Raw genomic sequence first — 24,827 nt, 5'->3', positions numbered from 1 at the left:
GAAATGCATTCAAAGGGATAAATGATGAATAAGAGACCTATGCTTGAATATCCTCATGCAAAATTCAATGCTACAGCATTGTATTATGACACCAGAAAGGAAGATAAGACTGAGTCCAAGGGTAGGAATTCTGGGACAGAAGCAAGAATGTTGCCAATTGAGCCATAATGATGCTCTGAATAAAACCCTATATTTATGACCCAATCTTATAGTCTTAACTTAGGCAAAACTCTATTTCAAGTCAATGAATAAAGGATTCAGGATCAATCCCTTACTTAATATTTTATCTTTTGGGGGGGTGGGGGAAGGCATCTTTTCCAGTCAAGCATTTTGCCCTTTGCAATCAGCCATAAACTAATGTGGGTTCCACACAGTAGTTTCCTTTTTATGCAGAATGGAAACAGACTTACTCCTAAAAAGAAAAGGAGTACTTCTGGCACCTTAGAGACTAACCAATTTATTTGAGCATAAGCTTTCGTGAGCTACAGCTCTATGCATCCGATGAAGTGAGCTGTAGCTCACGAAAGCTTATGCTCAAATAAATTGGTTAGTCTCTAAGGTGCCACAAGTACTCCTTTTCTTTTTGTGAATACAGACCAACACGGCTGTTACTCTGAGACTTACTCCTGTTGCTCAGAACACAAACAACATGTGGCACACCCCTTTAGGTATACCTCTCTCATCACTGTTCAATAAATAAATGTCAGTCTTTTGGGCCAGGTGTACACTACACTACACGCCTATATCAGTATACAGACCTTGTAGACAACACTATGTCGATGGGAGAGCTTCTCCTGTTAACATAGCTACCGCCTCTCAGGAAGGTGGATTTACTATGCTGACAGCAGAAGCTCTCCTGTTGGCATAGGAGCATCCTCACTTAAGTGCTACGGCAGTCCAGCTGAATCAGTGCAGCTGTGCCAATGCAGTGTTTTAAGTGTAGACCTGCTCTTGGTCATACTACCCATACATTTACTAGATCGCAATCAGTTCAAAACTACGCCAATAGCCCTAGTATAGAATAATCAAACAAGATTAGATAAAACAAATTAATAAGTCCTCTTTGGATGTAGTTAAATATAGTTTAAGATTAAATTTAAACAAAATAATATAAAATAGAGAGAGGATTATTTGGGTTTATTTTCTCTTTGAAACTGGGAAAATAATGCAAAAGTAAGGGTTTTTTCAGGCAAAAAATGAAGCACAACTTTTTAGAATTAAATTGTTCTGCGCTTACTTGGGTCAAAGTTTATTTTTGCAATACGTTACTTTTAGGACTGACCCAAGTTGGGCCTCATCCTGCAAACATTTACACTTGCTGAGTTCAATGGGCTTATTCGTGTGTGTAAAATTACTCACATGCAATAGTGTTCGTAGGAGCAGGGCCTAGATGTGCACTATCAGTCACATTTCTAAAGCACAGTCTGTCCTGTTATAATTATTTATAAGAAATCCTGTTGTTATAAATATGTATTGTAGGTGAATGTATTACCAACAGTACATTATTATTTATTCATAAATAATTAAATTATAACAGATTTATACTTCATTATTATCATTGCTATATGATATAAATTATGTAGGGCCTTGTTTATGTTTCAGGAACTTGCAGATCTCTGTGTTGGAATGGCATTCATTTGTAACACATTTTTTGATCTGGGACAGCTTTTTAAAATCCAATTATGCTGTTACTGTGTCCTTAGAGGTGTCCAAAAGGTATAGGGAAGTGTTGTTAGTATTGGATTGCAGAAGCAGACCATCTGGCAAAGGGAAATGGTTTGAACTTGTCAATTGGGGCGTATTTCATTATTACTCCCTTGGCGCACTTAGGCTGTGTCTACACTACCGTGGTAAGTCGACCTACGCTACGTGAATAAAGTAGCTGGAGTCGACGTACCTTAGGTCGAGTTACCACGGGGGGTTGACGGGAGAAACTCTCCTGTCGACTTACCTTACTCTTCTCGTTGGGGGTAGAGTATGGGGTTGACTGGAGAGTGATCTGCTGTCCACTTGGCGGGTCTTCACTAGACCTGCTAAATCGACCATCGGTGGATTAATCTCAGAGCGTGGATCCCAGCTGTAGTGTAGATGTAGCCTTAGAAGCTGACAGAGAATGGAACCAGAGCAGACATAAGAGTCTGACATGGTGCTCCCTGACTGGCAAATGGCAGGTTTGATAAATGCTGGAGTTTTTTTTCAAATCAAATTTAGTTTGGTTTGTTTATCAGATTTATTTTAACAACCTGAAATGCACCAGATTTTCCTAGTGCTTGCATCTCTCTGCCATGCATGTGCATTGATACCATTGCAAATAGTGTTGTCTCTTAAAACAAGCAGGCAATTTACAAAAATATCCCTTGGGATTTTGATATTGATGGTGCACTGTGAGTCCGTTGGAGATTGCTGTATCAGACTTGGGAGTATCACACTGCTCTCTTCAGTTACTGGCTTCCTGCACAGTTCTCAACTGTTTTCTTTTTCAGTTGGCCCTGTCCACTTCAAGCTTTGCTATTCTACTTACTAATGAAGAATTAAAAAACATTGGGCCCTACTGTGTCCTTCTATGGAAAAAACCCACATAAGAGTTACATTTACTTGGAAAACTGTGCTGGTTTCTGAGGTGATTTGCCATTGGGAGAATGGCAGGAGGAAGGAAGGGTGGCATGCTTTGTGTGCATCCTCAGAGCTTTGAGATATTTATACACAGAATCAACCCCTCCTTGCTACTACGCAAACCTCCTTGCCCCCTTGCCTGACAGCTGCCTCGCAGATACGGGATATCAATCCCTTCCTTACCTGCTCCTGCATCAACCCCCAACCTCTTAAGAAACTTGATGGCACTATTGATTCAAATTGCTTGACTACATTCACGCTTTATTCTTAAAAATGTTCAAAACCCCAAACTTAGCCAAATGTGTTGTCTGAAGACAAAGCAGTACAATACGACAAGGAGATGGACATACCCTCCTTCCGGAAAGAACAGTCTCACAGCATGTTCAGGTTAAACAGAAAGTATGCTTCAAAAATCTGCTTTTCAGCTAGTAGTATTTATAGTCTGATTTTACAAGTTACAAAACTCTTTACATGGCACTAAAATCCAACCCACCAGTTCATAACCGTTCCTTAACTTGTTGGTGTTCGGTGTCTTTCTTATCTCTCTTTTGCATACCTCATTCCAAAGCAGTTGAGTGGAGAGGTTTGTCCCAGCCTGTGCTAGGACACACCATTCATGCATCTTGGCTTTGACGGGCTTCCTATTTTCTAATGCCATAGCTGACTTCAGCTATGGCATTAGAATACAGCTGAAATATTTGACATGGGTGAACAGAATTGTGGGGAGAGCATGATACATTCAGTTAACATAACTTTCCAAGACATACGTGTATATTATATTAATTCACTGCACATAACGCCCGTTAATGTGGTGTATACTATGCCAGACATGTATGTATTGGCTTGCAGCACAGAGCAGAAACCATGGAAATTAACACTGATAATCAGCATTAAGACCTGCTGGGATCTCCCAACAGATTTGACAAGGGATGATGGTACACAGAATGGCTGTGCTCCTGTCTACTACTCACCCATACCTCTTAAGCCCACAACTCCCCAGCCGTATGGTATTTGTGAAGTGGGGCTTCCAAAGGGCTATGGGAGGAAGGTGGAATGTCTCTTAGCCCCCCTTCCCTCTGACAGATTTTGGGCCATTTCTGCCCAAATACCCAGTTTTATCCTCTTTGAATCTAAAAGTGGAAGGCGTGTTAATGCCCTACCTTTGGTATGACCAGTGTGGTTGTTACAGTGTGCAATTGTTTGCATGAATATATTGGTGATTAACAGAAGGGGGATTCCTCAAACTATCTGTGCAGATTATTTTAGCAGTAGTGCCCGTAGTATGGCTTGTCCAGGTTAACTTGCCTCTTCCTTCTTCCAACATACACCATGTTGAAGGTCTGTTCTTGCCTTCATTTTAATCACATCAAGTTGAAAAATGGAGGTGTTCTCTGTGCAGAGCCAAATGGGTTAAACACATTTTACTCTTCATTTAGTTAGAAAGCATCCCAAAACTGCTTAATGTGACTGGGCCACAAAAGAGTGCAGGACCCTACTCCCACCTGTGCCTGGTTTTCTTCCTTGATTGAGTGATTGCTGGCTATGGCTAAGCCTGCTAGGAAGGGGCCAATAGGATATAAAGAGCTTTCTGCTCTCAGTGTGGGAGAGAGAACAGAGGAAAGCAACAGCTGGCTGGGGAAGCTCTCCTGGGTGGCTCTTGGCTGAGAGGGAGCTGGGGAAGGAGATCGGGAGGTGCTTGGCTGAAATTGTCTGAGATGGGCGAGGAGGATACCTGAGGAAGAGCAATAGCAAGGGCTCTAGAATAAGACCAGTGGTGATCCCTTCGCAGAGGGAAGCTGGGAGTGGAAGAGGCTGTGAGAAGGCCTAAACTGAAGTGGCCTTGGGAATCATGACGCAAGGCAGTTTTGGGTTTAGGGCAGACTGCTGTTCCATAGTACAGGGTTCCAAGGCTGGAGCCTGCGGTAGTGGGAGGTCCTGGGCTTCCCTCTGGAACCACCATAGGTAGTGGTAAAACCCTGCAACTGAGAGAAAGGTCTCTGAGAGGTGCAGTGGCCTAGAAGTGCCAAGGATTGCTTGATCTCTGATATAAGGAGAGAGGAGGAGCCCCCTTCAGCCACAGGGGAAGGATGTAATGGTTGCCAGAGTCTAGGCAAGGGACTTTTTTGGAGGAAGGTGGGAGACTTTTGATTTGACTAAATTGCCCTACCAGCCCTGGGAAGACAGTAGTCCTTTGGAAAACTGAGGCATGATCATACACCTGCCTTCAGAGAGGTAAGCTGCATCCTCTTCCAGTTCTGCATCTATGCTTTCCCTCTTTCTTTTAAAGATAACAGAAAAAAAAGTGAATAAGAGGAGATCCAAAGAGAGAGAAAACCATAGCTTATATATTCTCCCTCCCAACTTATGCTGCAGAAAGCACCAGCTCTGTTGCATCTGCAGATGGCTCAGACCGCATAAAGCAGTGCATGTGCCATGGCTAGCTGACATGTAGATGTGTGGTTTTTTTGTTTTTTTTTTCAAGTTGCTAGCTAGCCAGCCAACGGTGGGCAGATTTGAACAGCATCTTCCTTAGTTCTTGTCAAGAGAAGAGTCATTGCAGCAGGCTGCTCAGTGCTCAAAACTGAACCTCTCCTCCTGTCGTCCCCTCTGACTCTGAACGAATATTGGATTTTCTACCATTCTCCAAATCATAGGTGGAATTTCTGCTGGCTGCGACTAGGCATCTTTATACCACGGTACCTCCCTGGGCACCTGTATGTTCTCTAGTCCCTGTTATCTCAACAGTAGGTCTCTGGGTTGATTTGATCTTGCTTATGCTGGCGTAACATTATCTGCTTTATCAGAGTGGCTGTAGATTCTCAGTGGTGTACCTGAGATCAGAATCTGGCGCTTAGAAGCGACTTTCTTCGGTAGTGGAGGGGAAAGTGAGAGGCCCTTCTTGTCAAAGAGCGTGATTGGTTTTCTCAGTCTGGCAGACAGCACCAACATGATGCTGTTCAGTTTCTGGAGAGTTCCCCAGTGACGCTGTGTATAGCGGCACAAGAGAAGTATCTGCAACATGATGCCTCTCCTACTACGTGGAGCCTGTGAGAGTGAAGCTTACAGCAGCAGCTGTGTCCATTAACTATCTCTCTGTAATCCCTCTTTCATTATGTCTGAGTCTCAGCTGAGTTCTGTGTTACACCAATTGCCTGTGGTATGGCTGTTGGCTTCGCTTAGATAAAGAAGACACCACAGGGAAGTGTTTGTTTGAAAATTAGCAGCGAAAAGGTTATGTTGTTAGCTTGTAATATCAGGGAATGACAGCCGTGCACAATGTGCGTAGGCAATACTGGCGGTGCATTAAGTCATTCAGCATTCTCATGCCTTTAGTAGCTAAAATAGGCAAAATGTATTAAACCCAACTCTCTTCTCTTCTGTATTTGTTTTAGTGATTAAACTCCTGATGAAGGCTGGGGATCAGATCAGACTCTGACCCAGTGTACAACAGTGGAATACACTTGGTTACTGAGCTGCATCACAAATGAATAGCCACATTCTTATCAAACTACAAGTAAACTTAATTATTATTTCATGTAGCTGAACAGTCACAAGAAGGAAGGGTTCATAAAACCAAACTCCATTGTTATAATTAAACATTTTCCAAAAATAGTCACTGAAATAGACATTGAATTCTCTTTGCCTGCATTCACATCTCTCTGGTGTTCACTTCCTCCCCATATTCTAGGGAAGTATCGTTCATTATTATTTGCAGAAGCAGCAAACTTTAAGCAAATATTAGAGATTATCCAGGCAAAGGGAATGTCTAACTTTTAAAGCATTCCCACTGGAACCCTGATTCTACACTGGGGTGGGGAGGGGGTCGACCTAAGATATGCAACTTCAGCTACGCGAATAGCGTAGCTGAAGTCGGCGTATCTTAGGTCGACTTACCTGGCCGTGAGGATGGCGGTAAGTTGACCCTGCCACTCCCCCTTCGACTCAGCTTCTTGCGAGCTGGAGTTCCGGAGTTGACAGGGACCGTGTTCGGGGATCAATTTATTGCGTCTAGATGAGACACGATAAATCGATCCCTGATAGATTGAGCACTACCCGCCGATCTGGCAGGTAGTGAAGACCTGCCCGATCCAATCAGGGAGCAGAAACAACAGCATGGTCCATTTGACTCAATTAACGCTATTCAGTTTCTGTTGCAACTCGATTTCTCCAGACCAAGAACTATTTGTATAACCAAGAGCAGTTGGCAAGTAACTTCAAATACCAAATAAATCTGAGGAAAACTGATGATCTACAACAGAAAAGCGAAACACATGTAAAATAACTTGCTGGAAATTATTACCTCACCTCTAGTAAATACTTCACATTTTCTTAAAAAAAAAAAAAAAAATGCATCTCTCTGGACCTGAGTAGCTAGGAGATGGACAAATAGAGAAAAACTGTTGCCCCAGCACTTGCTTCTGGGGCTCAGAAAAATGTGGTTAACTTTTTTTGGTGGTGGGGTGGGATGTTGTATATCTCTGCCCATCCTGCTTTTTTTTGACATCTCCCTTCCTCCCCTCTCCCCCCAAGTCCTGAAACACCATGGGAGAACCTACCCTCCTGGTATTTCTCAGCCCAAATGGAAATAATGAAAATCGCACAAGCAAATCTGATTTTCTGTGACTTCTAGCCTGGTGAAGATCAAAGGTTCACATCAATTTGGATAAATAAGCAACCGTTTTGGTGCTTCTACAAAGGAACCTCCAGGATACTAGGTTGCTGGTTAAAGCCTGAGCACATCAAACTTGTCTTCTGCTCTCAACACTGGCTTCCCACAGCACATCTACTCAAATCCCTTTTTTTTTTTTTTTTTTTGTCCTTATCCTCAAGGCATTCAGTAGTCTGGGCTCAAGATACCTAAAAGATAGACTGAAGCTTCGGCATGATGACCATGGTTGACATCTCCACTCCTTAGGCACAATGGAGCTGTCTACCACAAGGACAGCTGGAGTGCTGGAGACAGAGGTATCTAAGGGTCTTCTCTGGTGAGTCTTCTGATATACAATGAAATCTGTCATAAGCAACCACTCAAGGGACTAGTAAAAATCAAGTCCCTAGTAGAGGTGGGACTTTAAAGGTCAAACAGAGTTGTAATGGCAATAGCATGGGAATACTTGGACATATTTGCTTGAGAGAGAGGATTGCATGCTGGTGGTGGTAGGGTGTTACATTGTACATGGTTTATCTATATGGTCTTGGTATTATTGTTATAAACTTGATGACAGGAGATTTGTGCCCTTTTTAAATTCATGCAACTCCCATTGAAGTTAGTAGGAGTTTCATCCATGCAAATGGGAAGAGAATTTGGTCTACTGTGCTTAATTTTTAAGAGTCACACAGTTTACTCATCAGAGGGCCTGGTTGTGCCTTCGGATACCCAGGTAGCTACATCCTGTATCCATGGGCAGAAATAGGCCCCAAGTTCCTGATTTCCACACTGAATTATGCACACAAAACACTAGAATCAGAACTGTACAAAGTGCTGAAAACTAAAGGAGATTCTCCATTAGTAAGGCAAGGTAGAGTTGATGGTTACCTGTTGTAGGAGAGCAGTACTCCCCACAGCTCCTCCCTCCTTAGCTGGTGTGCTAAGAGCTCCCCCTATTGTTTAAATCTGATTTAATCACTGCCTTTAGCTTTGATTTTGGAGAATGTACACCTCCAGGGTCACTTCTGATCTCACAAAACTTCTGCTTTCTTTCTTTTTTTTTTCTTTCCCACACCATAATAATCCTCTGAATTTGAGAAACCTTATATTTAAAAAACACTGATTGAAAAATGCAGCACTTCTTTCTGAGGAACTAGGAGCACTTCCCAAACTGTAATGAATGAGCCTCGCAACTCACCAGCGAGCTAGGTGAATATTATGAAGCCCTTTTTACAGATGGCAAAACTGAGGCTCAAAGACTAAGTGACTGCACCCAGGAAGTCTGTGGCAGACCCAGAAATGGAAAGCAGGTTTCCTGAGTATTCGGTCTCTGAACCACAAGAACATTCTATCTCCCGTTGTATTTTTCTTTTTCTGAGTGACGCACTGCAGGCAAAAGTAAGCAAATGAGAAAGAAACAGTCTAGTATTAGAAGAGAACATTGAGAAAGATCCATCCTTACAGACTAGACAGGCTTCTAAAGAGAGCCATTTCACGAACTAGATTTACTCTCTCGGGGAGGACTTAAAGTGGGATTTGGAGCATTGTCGTAACATAAGCCACTTGCTGGCTATGGTGGAGGACGTAATGACGACTCTAGGCTTCGAGAGCTTCTGCCCCTTTACAAACCACCAGTGGAAACACCATTTATATTAGCCTTGTCTGATACCTCCTAATTCTATTCTTAAGAGCACTAATGCTTATATGTGCTTTCCTGGAATGACAAGATACTAACAGCAAACATGGAGAGATGTCATATGAACAAACATAAATTTTTTCCACTTCTCCTGGGACAGCACACTTGTCCTAGCTCCTGTGTCTCTTCAGAGATACTGGAACAGAAGGAAGTCCTCTTCCCATACTCTGCATGTGATGTAATGACAAAAATCCCACACAGGTACCATGATGATGGGTATTGTAGAATACCCAAACATAAATTGGCTATCCACCTTGAAGAGCTCACAATCTAAATTAAGGCAAGATGCAATAAGGGAGTGTAAAAAACAATGAGACAGAGAGAGGGAAAGAGGATGGACAAGGGTAGTGGAGAGGAAGCTTCCCCCCGCGTTCCAGAAAAGTACAATCCCCAGATGGTCTTGATCTTCAGTTGATAGCTGTATTCTCCCACTACACAGGAAAAAGGGCCATTGAGGCCTTCTGTACATGTGCTGGTTACTACATATTTGAGAAGTACCAAAACCACTTCAGGCAACTGGAAAGAACAATATTTTAGAAATGCATTAGCAATCTGCATCATCTCTGACGTCTAGAAGTAAATACAAACACAGCCTGAAATTAAAAGAGATTTCAATTAGAGCAAATGTCCATGGAGGAAAAAAAATCAGCCAAGTATCCAGCCCTCTGGGGGCCGGAGGGGAAGGGGAACAGAAAACTTAACTCCTCTCAGTCAGCATCAGAATCCCCCATCTCAATTCTTTTTGGATGTCTGCATTATGGAGACTATAGCAGCATAGCAATGTCGGTAAAAGCCGTAGTGTAGGCACAGCCGACACCAGCGGAAGGGTTTTTTCCTCTCAGTGTAGTAATGCCACCTCCCTGAACAAAGTTAGCTATGTCGACATAGCTGCATTGACACTGGGGGTTATGTCAGCATGGTCTCTTCACATGCCAATATAACTTTTCAGAGTAGACCAGACCTAAGATTTTAAAAAGCTCTGAAAGCTAAAAAGCTAATCACAGCACTCACCCCTGAGTTTGGTGTGACACACTAGGGAAAATGTCAACCTCCAACCAGGATCCTTTGCCTCAGCCTCCGTTGTCTTGGGATCCTTTGCCTCAGCCCCCATTCTCCTACAGTAGGGTAGGGTGGGGTACAAACACATCCACCCTTTCTCCATAATCCATCCCAGTTCCTAAAGAACATTAGCACCCCTGGATTCCCTCATTAATTCTCTCCCTCCCACTCTTCTCAGCCTGCCCATCTGCATATGCACCATTCACCGCCTTCAATTTACCTTGGACTATTGTACTCTTTATTCACTGTCCTTACTGCCTTTCCCTTGTATGCAAAATCCCCACTGAGCATTGCCTTTAAAAACGGCTCCCAAGATGGAATGACTGTTAAATGGTGGCAGTGAATTGGTATGGCAGGGCTTTGTGAGCTGCACTGTCCATTGCCTTGTATCTTGTGCTATGCAAGGTTTATGCCTGTGCAACATGGGTGTAAACAGCCAAGTCAGAATGGTAACATTTTACGTGTACGTTGCAGAGATGTTAACAGCTATACCATGTACAAAGCAGAGGAAACTTGGGCCGTGACTCTCCAAGTGCAGTTTGGTGACAGCTTCATCTCTGCTGCACTTTTACATTAAGGGGATCAGATCATCAGCTGGTGTAAACAACTTGAGCTTCACCTATTGACACCAGCTGAGGGCCTGGCTTGTGGTGTTGTAGTTAGCTTCCTGGGAACTGCAGAGGTTGGTGACGTGATCTCCATAAACACAGCACTCCGGCTGTTCAGTAGTGCATCAGCCCAGTGCTCTGGTCTGGCTTGCCATTGAATACTGAGGCAAATTCAAACTTTTGGTCCTTTTCTTCAAACTTCCCCCCTGCCCCTTCATAGGACTCATACAAATGTCATTGGGGTGGGGGGAGAGGGTGACTTATACTGAATGGTCATGACCTCCTCTGACTGCTACATTCCGTCAGCCTGAAAAGTGGAAGTTGTGTGTGCAGGAGAGAGCACTTCAGAGTAATGTGCAAACTGTACTTCTTCAACTGATCCTTCCCCCAATAACTCCAAAAACTAGTCCCAGCGCGCTGGAGAGCGAGAAAGAACTATCACTCTGCATTTACACGTTAGAATTTTGGGAGGTATTTGATACCGTGCTGATAGGCACTACAGACAAATGTACCCGTGAAAACATAGTGCTACAAGAGAAAACAAACATCGCTCACCCTACAGATTTCAGTCTCTTCCTCATCTAATTAACGAGCTGCAAGAGCAGGAGTTAAGGCTAAAGAAAACAGATCTGGGAGTGACAGGACTTCCAAAACAGTGCTAGAAGGATCAGCAGACACAGTTGCTGTAGCATTTCCCGTCTGCTCTAAGACAGCTCTGATCATGACTTTATAGCAGCAGCATTAGCAAGCCATGTCCTGGGCCCTCAAGCAGCTTCCTTTAACTGCCCCCCACCCCTCCAAAAAAAAAAAGAAGAAAAAGTGGCAGTTGTTTTCCATAGCTATAGCCATGACAAAGCAGCAGCAGACACTTTTAAGGTATAGCAGTTGTGCCTGCTTGCAAGCTTTGGGGCCTCAAATACAGTAACTTTCTCTAACTGTGATGATAAGGGACCAGGTACGTCCACATTAGAGTGGCTTCATCAGCAGACCTGTGCCGCTGTAGCATAGATACTTAGCACATCCACGGAAGGAGTTTTCCCATCATTGTAGGTAATCTACCTATCCAGGAGAGGTAGGTAGGTCAATAGAAGAATTCTTCCATCAACCTAGCTGCATCCACAGTGGGTACTGTGGACAACCTAACTTCATCACATAGGACATGAAATTTTTTACAGCCCTGAGTAATGTATCTAGGTTGACCTAAGTTTAGGTGTAGACCGGGCCTAAGAGGAATAAGAAGCAAAAAGGGCAGGTGCCAGATAGGGCTGGTTAGGGCACATCTACACTACAGCCTATACAGTGGCACAGGGAAGGCCCTGTGCTGCTGTAGTGCCATAATGTAGGAAGTGTCTACATCAGTGGAATGGGTTTTTCTGTCTATGTAGTTAATCCATCTCTCCGAGAGGCGGTAGCTAGGTTGACAGAAGAAGTCTTCCATCAACCCAGCTGCATCTACACCGGCAGTTAGGTTGACCTAACTACAGTGCTCAAGGCTCAAAATTTTTAACGGCCTTGAGCGACTTAGTTAGGTCACTTCATTTTTAAGCGTACAGCAGGCTTTAGAGAGCTGGCACTCCACTGTGGTGGCTGCCATCTTGTGTGCCAGACTCTGAACTTTCATTTAAAAAATTAAATCTCTAGATCTTGTAGTTGTGAAAACAGTGTGTTGTGAAAATAGCCTTCAGAATGTGAGACAGATCTAAGAAAATGCAGTGGTGTTTAGCTGAGTGTGCACCCAACCTGAAACAATAGTTCTCAGGGCAGAGTGAACCATTCCCATTCATCTCAATGGGGTAGTAACTCTGAAGCCTAGTGAAGGCAATTTAAGAGGCAGTGCTTTTCACTGATGATCAAGAATATAAACAAGATAAAGGCTGCTCTTGTTGTGAAGATCTGCACAGTCAGCGGTGAATGGCATCTCATTTTGGGGTCGCACAACTTGAGTGGTGAGCAAAGCTTGGAGAGTAATGCAGATGGCGGAGGGGAATAAGCAAACTCCAGAAAGAGGGGTTTAGTAAACCTAAACTCTGTCACTGCCAAAGAAACAGCGACCGCAGCATCTAACAACACATACCAATAGGGCAGGTACTTTTTGTTGATTTCTGACCCTGAATTTAGTTTAGAGTCCTTGCCAGGAATAGATTTCAGCTCCAATTTCAACCCCTAAGTACAAGTGCCTTCCCCTATCATGATTCCTAAACAGAAGCATCTGAGTCCTCAGAAGCAAACCGATGCGGCGGCAGCACGAGGTCTAATGGTGCTGGCACTGCTGTAGAAAGCTGTATGGTGGTGACACAGATGACAGTGAGCCCGATCCTTATAGACTATAGAGTGACAAGGGGCCTCACTAACCCCAGTCCACCGTGACATGCCAGCTGTTCAACATAGTCTAGAGCTAGACACTGTGGGGCAGGCAGTGGGACTACACTTCTTCCCATAATCAGTTGGGATGTAATTAAATGTTTCTGTTCCTCTACCTGGTGGTAGGTTTTTCACAGTGTAAGTGAGAGGTTTTCCCCAGCTCTAGCTGCCAGTTTTCCTAGCCCAAAGAAACCCCCGGCTCTGTTTCTTTTCAGACATCCTGAAACCTTCAGCAGAAGTGAAATGTGTTTCCAGAAAACAAGGTGAAGAGCCACCTGCTCAAATCATCAGAGAGGCAGTATGTTGTGGCCAGTTGCCAAACAGCCCGGTACGTGACATGCTTGTCACAGGCAAGCAAACTACTCAGTCTTCCAATTCTGACCAACCCCCGTCCCCGCACCCAGTCAAATGTAATCAAGAAAAATGCAGCCATATCCCTTTATGGAAAGATGTAGCTAGTGAACAGAGCATCAGACTGGGGATCAGGAGGCCTGAATTCTATTCCAGACATTACTACTGACTTGCTGTGTTTAGTTTTGGCATGATACTAACATCCTCGCACTTCCATTTCTCTGTCTCTAAAAGAGGGATAACAATGCACCGCTTTCCTACCATGGCAAGAGCACTTTGAGATCCATGACTAACAAGTGCTAAAGAACTAGCTTTGAAAAAGATACTACTCTGCCCACCCCTTAGCAGAGGTTGCAGTAACAATTTGAAGCAGGGGTTTATTCCCTCCGCCCCCACCTATCTAAGCCTTGGCTTCATGGTATCAGACAAAGTGACCATCACAGTCTGGAAAGAGTAGGGACAACACATATTCTGTACTGTTTCAACAACATCTGTAGTGATTCTGTGTGCATAATTGTGGTAATGAAAATGTATACAAGACTTGCACATTTTATCCATTCTCCCGTGGCTTGAACATTCCTGTATCAACTCCAGGAAGAAAACAATTTGCTAAATATTAGTTCAACCAACATAAGAGCCGCCATAATGGGTCAGACTAATGGTCCATCTAGCCCAGTATATTGTTTCCAACAGCAGCCAGCACCAGAGCTTCTGGGGGAGCGTACAGAACAGGGCAGTTGGAATGATGCACCCCTGTCTTCCCCTCCCATTTTCTGGCAGTCAGAGTTTAGGGTCACCCCGAGAATGGGGTTGTGTCCCTGACCATCTTGGCTAATAGCCATTGATAGAACTATCCTCCATGAACTTATATAGTCCTTTTTTTGAGCCCTGTTATACTTGTGGCCATCACAACATCCCATGGCAATGAATTCCACAGGTTAATTGTGTGTTGTGTGGAAAAATAACTTCCTCTTGTTTGTATTAAATCTGCTGCCTGTTAATTTCATGGGGTGACTTATGGTTTTTGTATGGTGAGAAAGGGTAAATAACTCTTCTGTAGTCCCTTTTTCCAGATCATTCATGATTTTATAGACCTCTATCACCTCCTCCCATAGTTGGCCATTTTCTAAGATGAACATCCCTAATCTTTTTAGGTTTTCCTACTATGGAGGCTGTTCCATACCCTTGATCATCTTTGCTGACCTTCTCTGAACCTTTTCCAGTTCCACTATATCCTTTTAAAGATAGGATGACCAGAACTGGACACAGTATTCAAAGTGTGGGTGCACCATGGATTTATATACTGGCATTATGATATTTTCTGCTTTATTATCTATCCCATTTCTAATGGTTCCTCACATTCTGTTAGCCCTATTGACCACTGCTGTGCATTGAGCTAAATCCACAGTGACTCCTAGATCTTTCTTGAATGGTAACGGCTAATTTAGAACCCATTTTTATACATGTATAGTTGGGATTATGGTTTCCAATGTGCATGACTTTGCACTTATCAATGTTGAATTTCATCTGCCATTTTGTTGACCAGTCACCCAGTTTTGTGAGATCCCGTTGTAACTCTTCACAGTCAGCTTTGGACTTAACTATCTTGAATGATTTTGTATCATCTGCAAACTTTGCTACTTCACTGTTCAGTCCCTTCTCCAAATCAGACCTCTTGGAAAACCAAGAGGTTCCACCTCTTTGGAATCCCACATTCGATATGGGTCTGTAGTATATGGAACAGTAATGAAAATCAGTATAAATTCCTGATAGCAAGCACTCACTTTGAAAGACAGTTGCTTTTACCTCCGGCACTTAAATCTTTACAAGTTCAGTTAGATTTTTTCTGCTTATTTGAAATGTCACTTGGCAAGTTACAGATAATGATAATGGGAGTGCAAGCCTTTTGTTACAGCGTGCTGTCAGCTCATCTTGATAAAAGAAAAAGAAAATGCTAAGTGAACTTAAAGCCATAGGATGTGGTGCTGTAACAGAGGGGTAGGAAATCTGGCTGCTAAACTGTCACATTTCAGAAAAAGTGGCATGTGTTTAAAGTGAAGAAATATTTGTTGGCACTCCTATTGCCTAATTAATATAGATTTGGCACCACCTGTTTGCTTCCTGCAGCTATAATTGATTGAAAGGCTGTTGGGCCACACCAGGTCTCCAATCGCCAAGGACTTCACTCACCATTGTCCTTCACCTGGTGTAGATGTTTACACCAGTGCAAAGTAGGTGTGAAACTCTCCCATTCTGAGGTTGGTAGGGTTTTACATTCACCTTGCACTGGTGTAAATGACTATACAAGGTGCGAGGCAATGGAGAATTGGACCCATGTAAACTTAATGAAGCTTCTTCGACATCCCACTGCGGAAACTAGGCAAGCAAAGCTGCATTGACAGCTGGGTTGCCTGCATCTATGCTAGGAAAATTGGGAGATGTAATGCTCCACCGTACAGTTCCACCTGTGGAAGCTGTAGTGCAGACAGGATTCAGACATTTTTACCACCTTGTCTTCCACAGTCAGACTTCCGGGTCCTAATTTGTTTACTGCAGCCAAAGCCCTAGCATACATGACAAACAGTACCCAACCAGAACTGGAAACAATAGTGACTGTGTACATACACCATGATTAGTATGGCACAATATGATATGTACAATTGGTGGACAAGTTGTCAAAATTTGTCCTCTCCTCTTTTCTCTAGAATGCCAATGCAGAGAACATCTTAAATAGTCTCTGTGGTGGTCAGGAGTAGCTGTATGAATATAAGCACTGTATATGTACCACTTGTGAGACGTGATGTCCCAAATGCATGCAGCAATGAGTGTGGTGCTTCTAATCTAAACCACACAGCAGTTGCTTGATTTAGAGTGGGTTGGCAGGCAACTCTTAAAAAAAGAGAATCCAGTTCATTTGAAAAAGCAAGAGAAAGGGGCACTTTAAATTGAAGGGGATTCTGCACCTAACTTCTATGGGTAACTTTGGCCTTTGTACATAGGCATTTAGAGTCTTTCATTCTATGATCACATAGCACTACACATACTTATAAAATAGATATTTTCAATGTATGGGTAGCTAAGTGACAGTATAGAAATACTTCATACAGTAAACACTGTAAGTCAGCTCCCACAGGCCGCTTCAGATCTGAGAGGTTTCCAGAATTCTGGGCCGTCATGGAACATATAGCAGCGTTGTTATGATTTTTATTTACACAGCAACATGCATATGAAAGTTGCTTGACAGACTAGTAATAATAATAATCAGGACTTGAAAATTCACCTTGATGCCTATAAACCTGAACACCCTGCGTATAAATGTCTGTGCTGTCACAGTCTTCAAAGCCATGCCTACTTAATTTGCATTGCCACACCATCACTCCAAAATAGGTCGGTTCTACCTCGCATACCCAAATAAAACCGTTCTGTCCTCCAATCAATTCTGCCCTCTCCCAAGTAAAAATCATTTCTATCCCACCCAGCGCTGCACCCAGTGAATAATGCTCCCAATAAACCAATGAATATTGCAACCCCCCTGTTAATACTGAGCCCTACCTTTCTGTAGGGCCCTTCTGATACTGCCCTCCAGAAAGGGCTAACAGCTCAGCTCCACTTCTGCTCCTTACTCCCCATTCCAGCATGAAAGGAGCAGCCCAAGGAGCACTCTGCTTCCCTCCTTTGCCACCTGTTAAAGGATCAATGGCTCTGTGGCTGGTCTGCCCCCTTCATGGCCTTTCCTTTTCAGGGAAGGAGCCAGAAGCTACTTGGCCCCATTCTGTCCATTTGCCCAGGCAAAATTTCTACATACCCTGAGCAAGTGGGCATGTGTCTTTTTGTCTTTTTTTCTTCTTCTTCTTCTTTTTTTTTTCTAGCCTTCATAATAATACTTAGTACTTATGTAGTCTTCATCTGAGAAAGTGGTTTACAGCCAAGGTAAGGTATCATTATCCCTTTTACAGATGGATAAATTGAGGCTCAGCGAGTTTAAGGGATGTGCCCAAGGACACCCAGTGAAAACATGGGGCCTGATCCTGCAACCCTTAGTCACAAAAATAGTCCCACTGACATCAGCAGAACTACCAGTATAAGGGTTACTAGCATTAGTAAGTGTCCAGGATCAGGCCCATGCTGCCTTCCTCCAAAAGTGACAGTCCAGAGGCCTGATTCTGCAACACTTACTCATGAGCCTTATCCGTACTCCAGTGAGCAGTCTAATTTTTTTCAGTGGGACTTACATGCTAGAGTAAGGGCTCCATGAACGAGTGAGGTTTTGGAGGAACAAGCCTTATGCTGAGACAGAGCATGGCAAGTGATTATAAAAACAAAGAGGAAAAGAGGAGGAAGGTTTAGAACAATAAGATCTTGCTTTGGTTAGCAGGGCCCACATCTCTGTTCCACAATTAGATATTGTTGCTAAACTAAAGTTGGAATGTAAGTATTCCCATTTTGCTCCAAACCCACACTGCATGTAGTCCAGTTTACGTGGGTGTTTGGCTGTATGGGTAACCCAAATAACAATACATAAACCTGAGCTGAACTTTTTCCTCAAACTTGGCTGGACCTAGGGGTTCCCAGCAGAATCTCATCTATCCCAGCCCAAATTACTTCTGCCCCAGATTCTTTCTCCCTCTTCTATGCTTCCTGGAGCTAAGATCCTCCTGTCAGCAGTAACTACCTGTATCTTTCTGCAGGGGTCTAGGTCCTGAGCTTCGGGTGGCTCAATAGAGGAGCCTAAAAACTGCTAACTTGTTACAAATCACTACCCTTATTATTTCAACGTTAGAGAGAGTTTTATTTCATTTTAGGATTTATAGGTGTCATGAAGGTATGTGTTTTAAGGACGGGCTCGAAGGAGAAGAGAATGGCAGTCCAGACAGTGGACGACATTCGGAAGGGGGTTGCAGGAATAGGAGGTTACAGGGAGGAAAGTAGAGATAGTGGCAAAAGGAAAGACAAGGAGCAGGGAAGCATGCAGTGGGCTGTTGTGAACCAGCCAAAGGGGAAGCGGAACCAAAGTAGCATTAAAAACTAATTGTTTTACAAGATCATTGTAAAGAACCTCAAGATTAAACCATTTTTCATCTGAAATGAACTATATTTGTCCTATATGGCAATAAAAATATCAAAAGAAATATTAAGAAGTAATGCATGTTATAAACACTGACTTGTATGAATAATATTTCCACATGGCCATGACAACTAAAATATAAACTGATTTTTTTAATGTGAAACATTTAACATCAATCAAATGTTTATGAAGATACATAACAAATAAGCATGACAGACTCCCTGAGTAAGTAATAAAAATTAAGGGGCTGACGACGAGTTCTTGTGAAATTTTAATTTGCAAAATAAAGAACATTACATTAATAAGGCTTAATTATACCATTAAATATTTAACATTTTATATAATCCATTTTATCTTTATTTCACATTATAAAGCAGTATCTACATAAAACAGCATGCTGGGCCCAATCCTGTACTCCTAGCACACCCAAAACTCTCATGGCGTGCAGAGGTTTAACTAAATAATTTTTTTAAATGAATCCTATTTTGAGTTTTAAATCTTAAACTTGAAACTCTTTTAACTTAGATTTCCCTTTTTGTTAAATATGGATTTACAAAATTATTTAATATTCTTCTACCCGATGCAGACGTTGGTCACTGGATGGATGCTTTACCACTTTGTGCAAACCCACGGTCAGGGCTGTATCATGTACCAGGTACATCACCTTTGAAAGAGTGGAACACTAGCTCTTAAAAGAAGATGACCATGTTTGGCTGCAGAAATGTTGGGAAGATATGGCAACATTTTGGAAGCTGCAGCATTATCCTTCCTCTCCTTTCAGCTTCCAATTCATCTGCTGGAGGACAATATCTTCTAGGAATAACTGGAAGTGCACAAGATAACAGCAAAACTCCAGCAGTTTCACTGAAAGTGTCAAGGCCAGTTCTAGCAGCAGCAACAAAACCGATATGCTGTCTGGACAATGTAGTTCTTTCCTTTTCATGCCAGAGCAAGCTGTCTGAAGGAGCTCCATCTGTTCCCTCTACGCTGGATCCTGCAAGGTGCTGAGCACTCATGCCTCAATGAAGCAAAGCACTTAAATACATGCTTATGTTTAAGCACATGCATCGTCCTATTGACATCAGGTGAGCCCTCTCTGAGCCCAAGTCTGGGAGTTGCTGCGTGTCCTCAACTCCCACTGAACACAATGTGCTTAAAGATCAGTGTGATTTAATTGGAGTCAGGCACCTAAATACCTTGTAGAGAGTTGAGTTGAAGTGCCTTGTAGAAAGTATTCAGAACCCTGAAGGACTGGGCTATTCCAGTGGAAGACAATTTCATGATAAAGAATGATAACTGGTCTAGTCAGCTGGTACTAGCTTTAGGAAAAAAATAGCTTACTTCTCAGACTTGGCCATTTCTCAGCTTGGTTTTGCCTGGCATTGTTAGTCCTGCTGTTGTGCTTGTTATAGACAGAAGGGCCTTGCTTAGTGCAGTCAGCACTGAGATCCTTCCTTTTTTTTTTTTTTTTTTTAAAGATTAATTTGGAAGACTTCCCTGATTATACATCTGTCACTGTAATTTACACCTCTGAGGATAAGGCTGATTAAGGAATCAGTGAGTGATTAATATTATTCATGGAAGACAGGGCTTTAAAGTGGGCTATGTTAACCAAGGCCTGTGACTTAGGCAAGGTTTACTTTAACTGTTCAGCTGGGTCCTGGGCAAATCTCATCTGAAGCTGCATAAACTGGTTCAATGAATACGTGATCTGACCCAAACGTCACCTGTCCTGTTGATCAAAACTCAACCCAAATCATTATCATCTTTTTTTTTTAAACTGAAGTAAAGAATTCTACTGTGCTCCACCCATTCTTCAGAACTCCCTCAAATGATCCCTCCCTTTGCTGAACAAATGAAAGTCCAGATGCCAGCTGATCCCTGCATTGTAGAAATCCTGCATTACATGGTGCTTCCTTCAGGTGTGCAATGCAATTTGGAGCCCCTCAGACGAGAAGCAGAACCGCAGGAGAGTAGTGTGGGTGGAGGGACAAAGGGAGAGAATTGGGTCAGAGTAGATCAAGGGAAGGGTTAAAGTACAGGTTAGAAGGGAGGGAAGGCAAAGGACTGAGCTGACAGAAAGGGAAGGAACAGGCTGTTGTTGTTTAGAACATGGTAGTGCCCAAAATGAGCTAGGTGGCTTACAAAGAGGAAGAGACTATCCTTGCCCTAGAGAGCATAAAGTCTCAAAATATATACAGTCTTTATCTCTTGGTAAAGGGGGTCATGCACCATACAAGGTGGACTGGATGGGTCAACAGTCTGACCTGGAGAGAAAACCTTATTGGCTTATGAAAGGAAGATGAGTGTTGGAAATCGGAATGGGCCTAAGGAATGACAATTGGGTTTAGTTCAGACACCAGCTGCATTTCTCAGGCCACTAAAACAAATGACAATAGATGGCCTCATCTAACCTCTGCAGCAATGATAGGTGTTTGTTATTGTCCTGTCTCACAAAAGATCTGGCTTCTAGCTGGTTAGGTAGCTAATACAAGTGAAAATTGTGGTTGTATATGTGCTACTTTTGATCCAACTTCAACTCCCTCTAAGCTTGAAAATGGCATATGGCTGCTGCTTAACATAGCGTAGATTAGGATAGCAATGGATCCCTTAAGGTAAACAGAGATCCCAATGGCTTTGTCTGGAGTAAAGCACTTGAGTTTAGGTCAGGTTTAGCTAATGAGTGCTAGCAAAACCCAACCTCCACTCAACCTTTTTCCTAGCGTAAACTCTTAAGCTCTAGGTAGTTAAGCTGTACCCTAGGCTCTTGTCTAAGCTAGAACATAAAAGAGACAGTCTCAGTTCAATGGAGGTACAGGATTTTACCCTGCATGGATTAGTTAAGTCCAACTGAAACTCAACCACTTTCTCTAGTCAAGGTAACGTCCAGCACAGTGTAGGATCACTCTTTTCTTCTAGCTGCTCTTCTTTGGCTCTTTTCATGCGTGGGGTTTTTTTTTTGTTTGTTTGTTTTAAGGAAGGAGGCCAGGGTTCTTCATTTTACAATATTCATGCTGGATGAGGATGAGACAATAGTTAGTATATCATTTAATTTGTATTATATATTAGCTTTGGCAGAGCATACATTATAGTCATGCCAATAAAATAACTTTGATCTGACTTGTCCAAATTACGGGCACATCTGAGGTAACTTTTCAGGTAATGATTTGATCCACTCTTTCTGAGGTACACAGTGAGTCAGGTTAGTCAGTTCCTAGTGGAAATCATATGTCTCTGCTACCTATGTGAACACACAGGTTCCTTTATATGCTGATGTCCTGATATCAAACAGCTGTCAGCAATACCCCCAATAACAATAGTTGTTGTTGGTGGCTGTTACTTTGTCCTTGGCCTGCAGCCCCTCCTCTCCACTCATTCGCTGTTCCTTTGCCCTGGGTCTTCAGTCTAGGGTCTCAAACTAGCCAGACCCTGCACCACAGACCATTTCTTACCATTTCTCCCTATTTTGTTTGTGCTCCTGCTGTGCTGCTTGTCTAAGTGCTGTCACAGTTTCAGGGTAACTGCACCTCTTTTCCCTTGCATGGTCAGCTCCAGGAATCCCTCAGGCCTCCAGCCATCACCTCTCTCTGGGCAGGGACCTGTGTCCTGTCCCTCCTGAACAGGGGTTTTAGACTGCAGTCCCCTTGGACTTACTGATTATCTCCAGCAGGTCAAACAATCCCTCTGATCTTTAGTTTCTCTGGAAGGACAGTGATGTACCAGGGACCACACAGCTGTTCCAGAGCAAAGTACATTTTATTCCAGGATAAAAGCATACAGAGAAAACATATATAACAAAACCAGGATCTAAATACTTTACCAGTAGCTCCCCTTCAATCCCATGGAGACAATGCAGGTTCCAGTCTTTTCAGCAGGGTTGGGCCAATCCTTGGACCAAAAGTCAGGTCTGTTTGCTGAATCAGAAGTTATTTCTTTGTCTCCTTGGCCTCTGGCACCTGTTTGGACCAATATATGCAAACAAGCCTCAAGGGTGGTACTTCTCTGGAGCTGTTTAAAATCCCAGGGACTGCAATAATCTACCCCCGCCCCAACTGCTTTAGTTCCTGCAGGAGCTGTGGTAACCCATCACCCAAAGGGGTAGAATACAATCCCTAGCCTACAACAATACACAGAAGTTGTCCCCAGAGATACTCCCCGGGGTTGCAAGATCTGTCACAAGTGTACTTTGCACTTGCTTGATGGCCATCCAGAGGCTGGAGGATCTGATCACAAATGTGAAAACAATTGGTCACATGTTTTACTTGGCCCAAAGCAAAAGTGTGGGCTGTCAGTTACCAAATGGTATTGTGGCAGTAACTGGATATAAACATGGTCTGGGATTGTCAGTCCCAGCACATGTCTAGTGACAGGATTCAACAATGATACTGTCAGTCATTATACTCTGGCTGAGCACAGCATTTACTGATCATTATTCTAGTGCAGTGAGCACGCTGAAAGTTTCTCAGTCATAAGAAATGCATTCCTTTGGGTTTACCCTTCTAACTTTACTGATGGTGCTGTGACTGGAATAATGATGCAAGTCTCCTATGTACAGCAGGCTCCCCACACCAGCATTTTGATGCCCATCCTCCCCTTCCTTCTGATGACAGCATGCACTTTCTTTTCTATTTACCAGCTATGAGCAGCATCTAAGTTACAACTTTTTTTTACTCATTAGTCTACTGTGCAAACTCGGAGTCTGATCCAGCCAAATGCTGAGGCCAAGAATTTTGAACTCCTGTGCCTAAATTCTAGGTACCTACATTTATATCAAGGGACCTAAATATGTAAACTGACTATTTTCAGAGATTCTCAGCTTCCACTTCAGGTAAGCACTTAAGCCAATGCTTAAATATTGTCCTGATTCAGGACTATACTAGATGGGTGCTGAGAATCCTCAGCCCCTTATGGAGGTGCTGAGCTCTGAACAGTATCAGGCCCTAATTAAGAAGCAAATTGCAAATAATTTTATGCACCTTTGATATTTTGGAAATTGATGAGACTTTCTGACTCAAAATATATGTTCTGATTTTCAGAAATGCTGAGTATTCTGCAACTCCCTTTGAATTCTATATGAGCTATGGGCGCTCAACACACTTGCAAATTAGGCCATATTTTTCTTATATGAAAGGCTTGTCAATGTCCAAAAGATCAAATGTGTGTAAAGTTATTTTCACTTTGCTGCTTCATAGCAATAAAAGCATGAGTCACTATAACTTTCTGAGAATATTACAATCATCGGCACAATATTTCTCACATTGCATGATGAATCCACAGCTGCATGGTGTATTAAATGCTTCTGTTTATTACGGGATGATGATTCCTCATCTCAAATTTTACCGCATTCTTTATCATTCACAAATATAACAGGTCTTCATTCAACTGTCCAGAGCAGAAACCACAATGTGTTATAGAGCACTGATGCAAACAATGAGCCTGGATGATGTCGTGTCATTGTCTTCCTTATGTGTGATCTAAAATTTTTATCTTTCTTACTTTTCATCTTTTGTTCTAGCCTTCTCCCTTCTATGTGATGCTTTTACACCAGTTTCCATAGTAACAACATCTATTGTATCCAAGACTGTGTTAAAAAAAGAATTCATGCAGATGTTGTCATTGATCCAACACCTTGCGGCAGCTCTTATGGTGCATTGTCCTCTTATTTCTTGCTCTACTTTTTCCATTCTCCCCTCATTAAGAATAGTTTCAGAAACTGTCCTCCTATCTGATGCTTTAGATCTGAAGTGAGAAAATATTGGTTGGATTTTATTATGAATCTTAATCCTCCTTCAGGTGCTTTCAGGGACATCACCTGGCTACCAGACAGCCAACTACAGTTCTTGGTTACTTGCTTGTTAGATACAGGTGCCCTTAAATAAAAATATTAGAGGAATCAAGAGTGATTAGCACTGGATGGCATCAATTAAAAACTGTCTCTGAATGAGTTTGGAAAGCCTCTTGCATTAAACCAGTTACATACACAGAGGCTGCTATTTTACTGCTGGCATAATTTGATCATATCTTCCCCCGTCTCTCCCCCTCCCACAGCAAGAGCTAACGAAGTTTCCATATTTTTGGCAATGTTCTTTGTTCATAACCTCTCCACCCACTCTCATCTTTGCAGCCCGGCTTGAAGGAAAAGGGAGGGACACAGCAGATCTGGGTTGAAAAGCTAGAACATGATTTACAGCTACATATCATTTCAGTGGCATGAAAATCAGCAGCAGACTGCCATAATCAGCTATTGTCTGTAATTGTTTTGAGTTCTTTGCCAATCATTCCTTATTGGGATTGGACATTATTCTTTTGATTATAAGAATCTGACAGCCTGATCATAATAAATGTGTAACTGAAGACCTATGCCTTTGCAGCTGCATTATTTATTCACCTAAAGCAAGGGCTGTTCTATATTTAGCATATGATGTC

The 24,827-nt window shown here is 42.7% G+C and overlaps 1 long non-coding RNA gene across 1 annotated transcript; it reads left to right on the top strand.

Moving 5' to 3' along the window:
* The first annotated feature begins 4,217 nt into the window (after positions 1 to 4,217).
* Positions 4,218 to 24,755, top strand: LOC122465127. Its single transcript, XR_006289711.1, has 3 exons — positions 4,218 to 4,845; positions 7,444 to 7,598; positions 18,988 to 24,755. It is a non-coding gene; the product is annotated as an uncharacterized LOC122465127 (long non-coding RNA).
* The last annotated feature ends 72 nt before the right edge of the window (positions 24,756 to 24,827 follow it).

Source organism: Chelonia mydas, chromosome 3 (genome assembly GCF_015237465.2).
Source record: "Chelonia mydas isolate rCheMyd1 chromosome 3, rCheMyd1.pri.v2, whole genome shotgun sequence".
Taxonomy (NCBI): domain Eukaryota; kingdom Metazoa; phylum Chordata; order Testudines; family Cheloniidae; genus Chelonia; species Chelonia mydas.
Note: the sequence above shows the minus strand (reverse complement) of the source record. Positions and strands in the feature narration are given on the sequence as shown.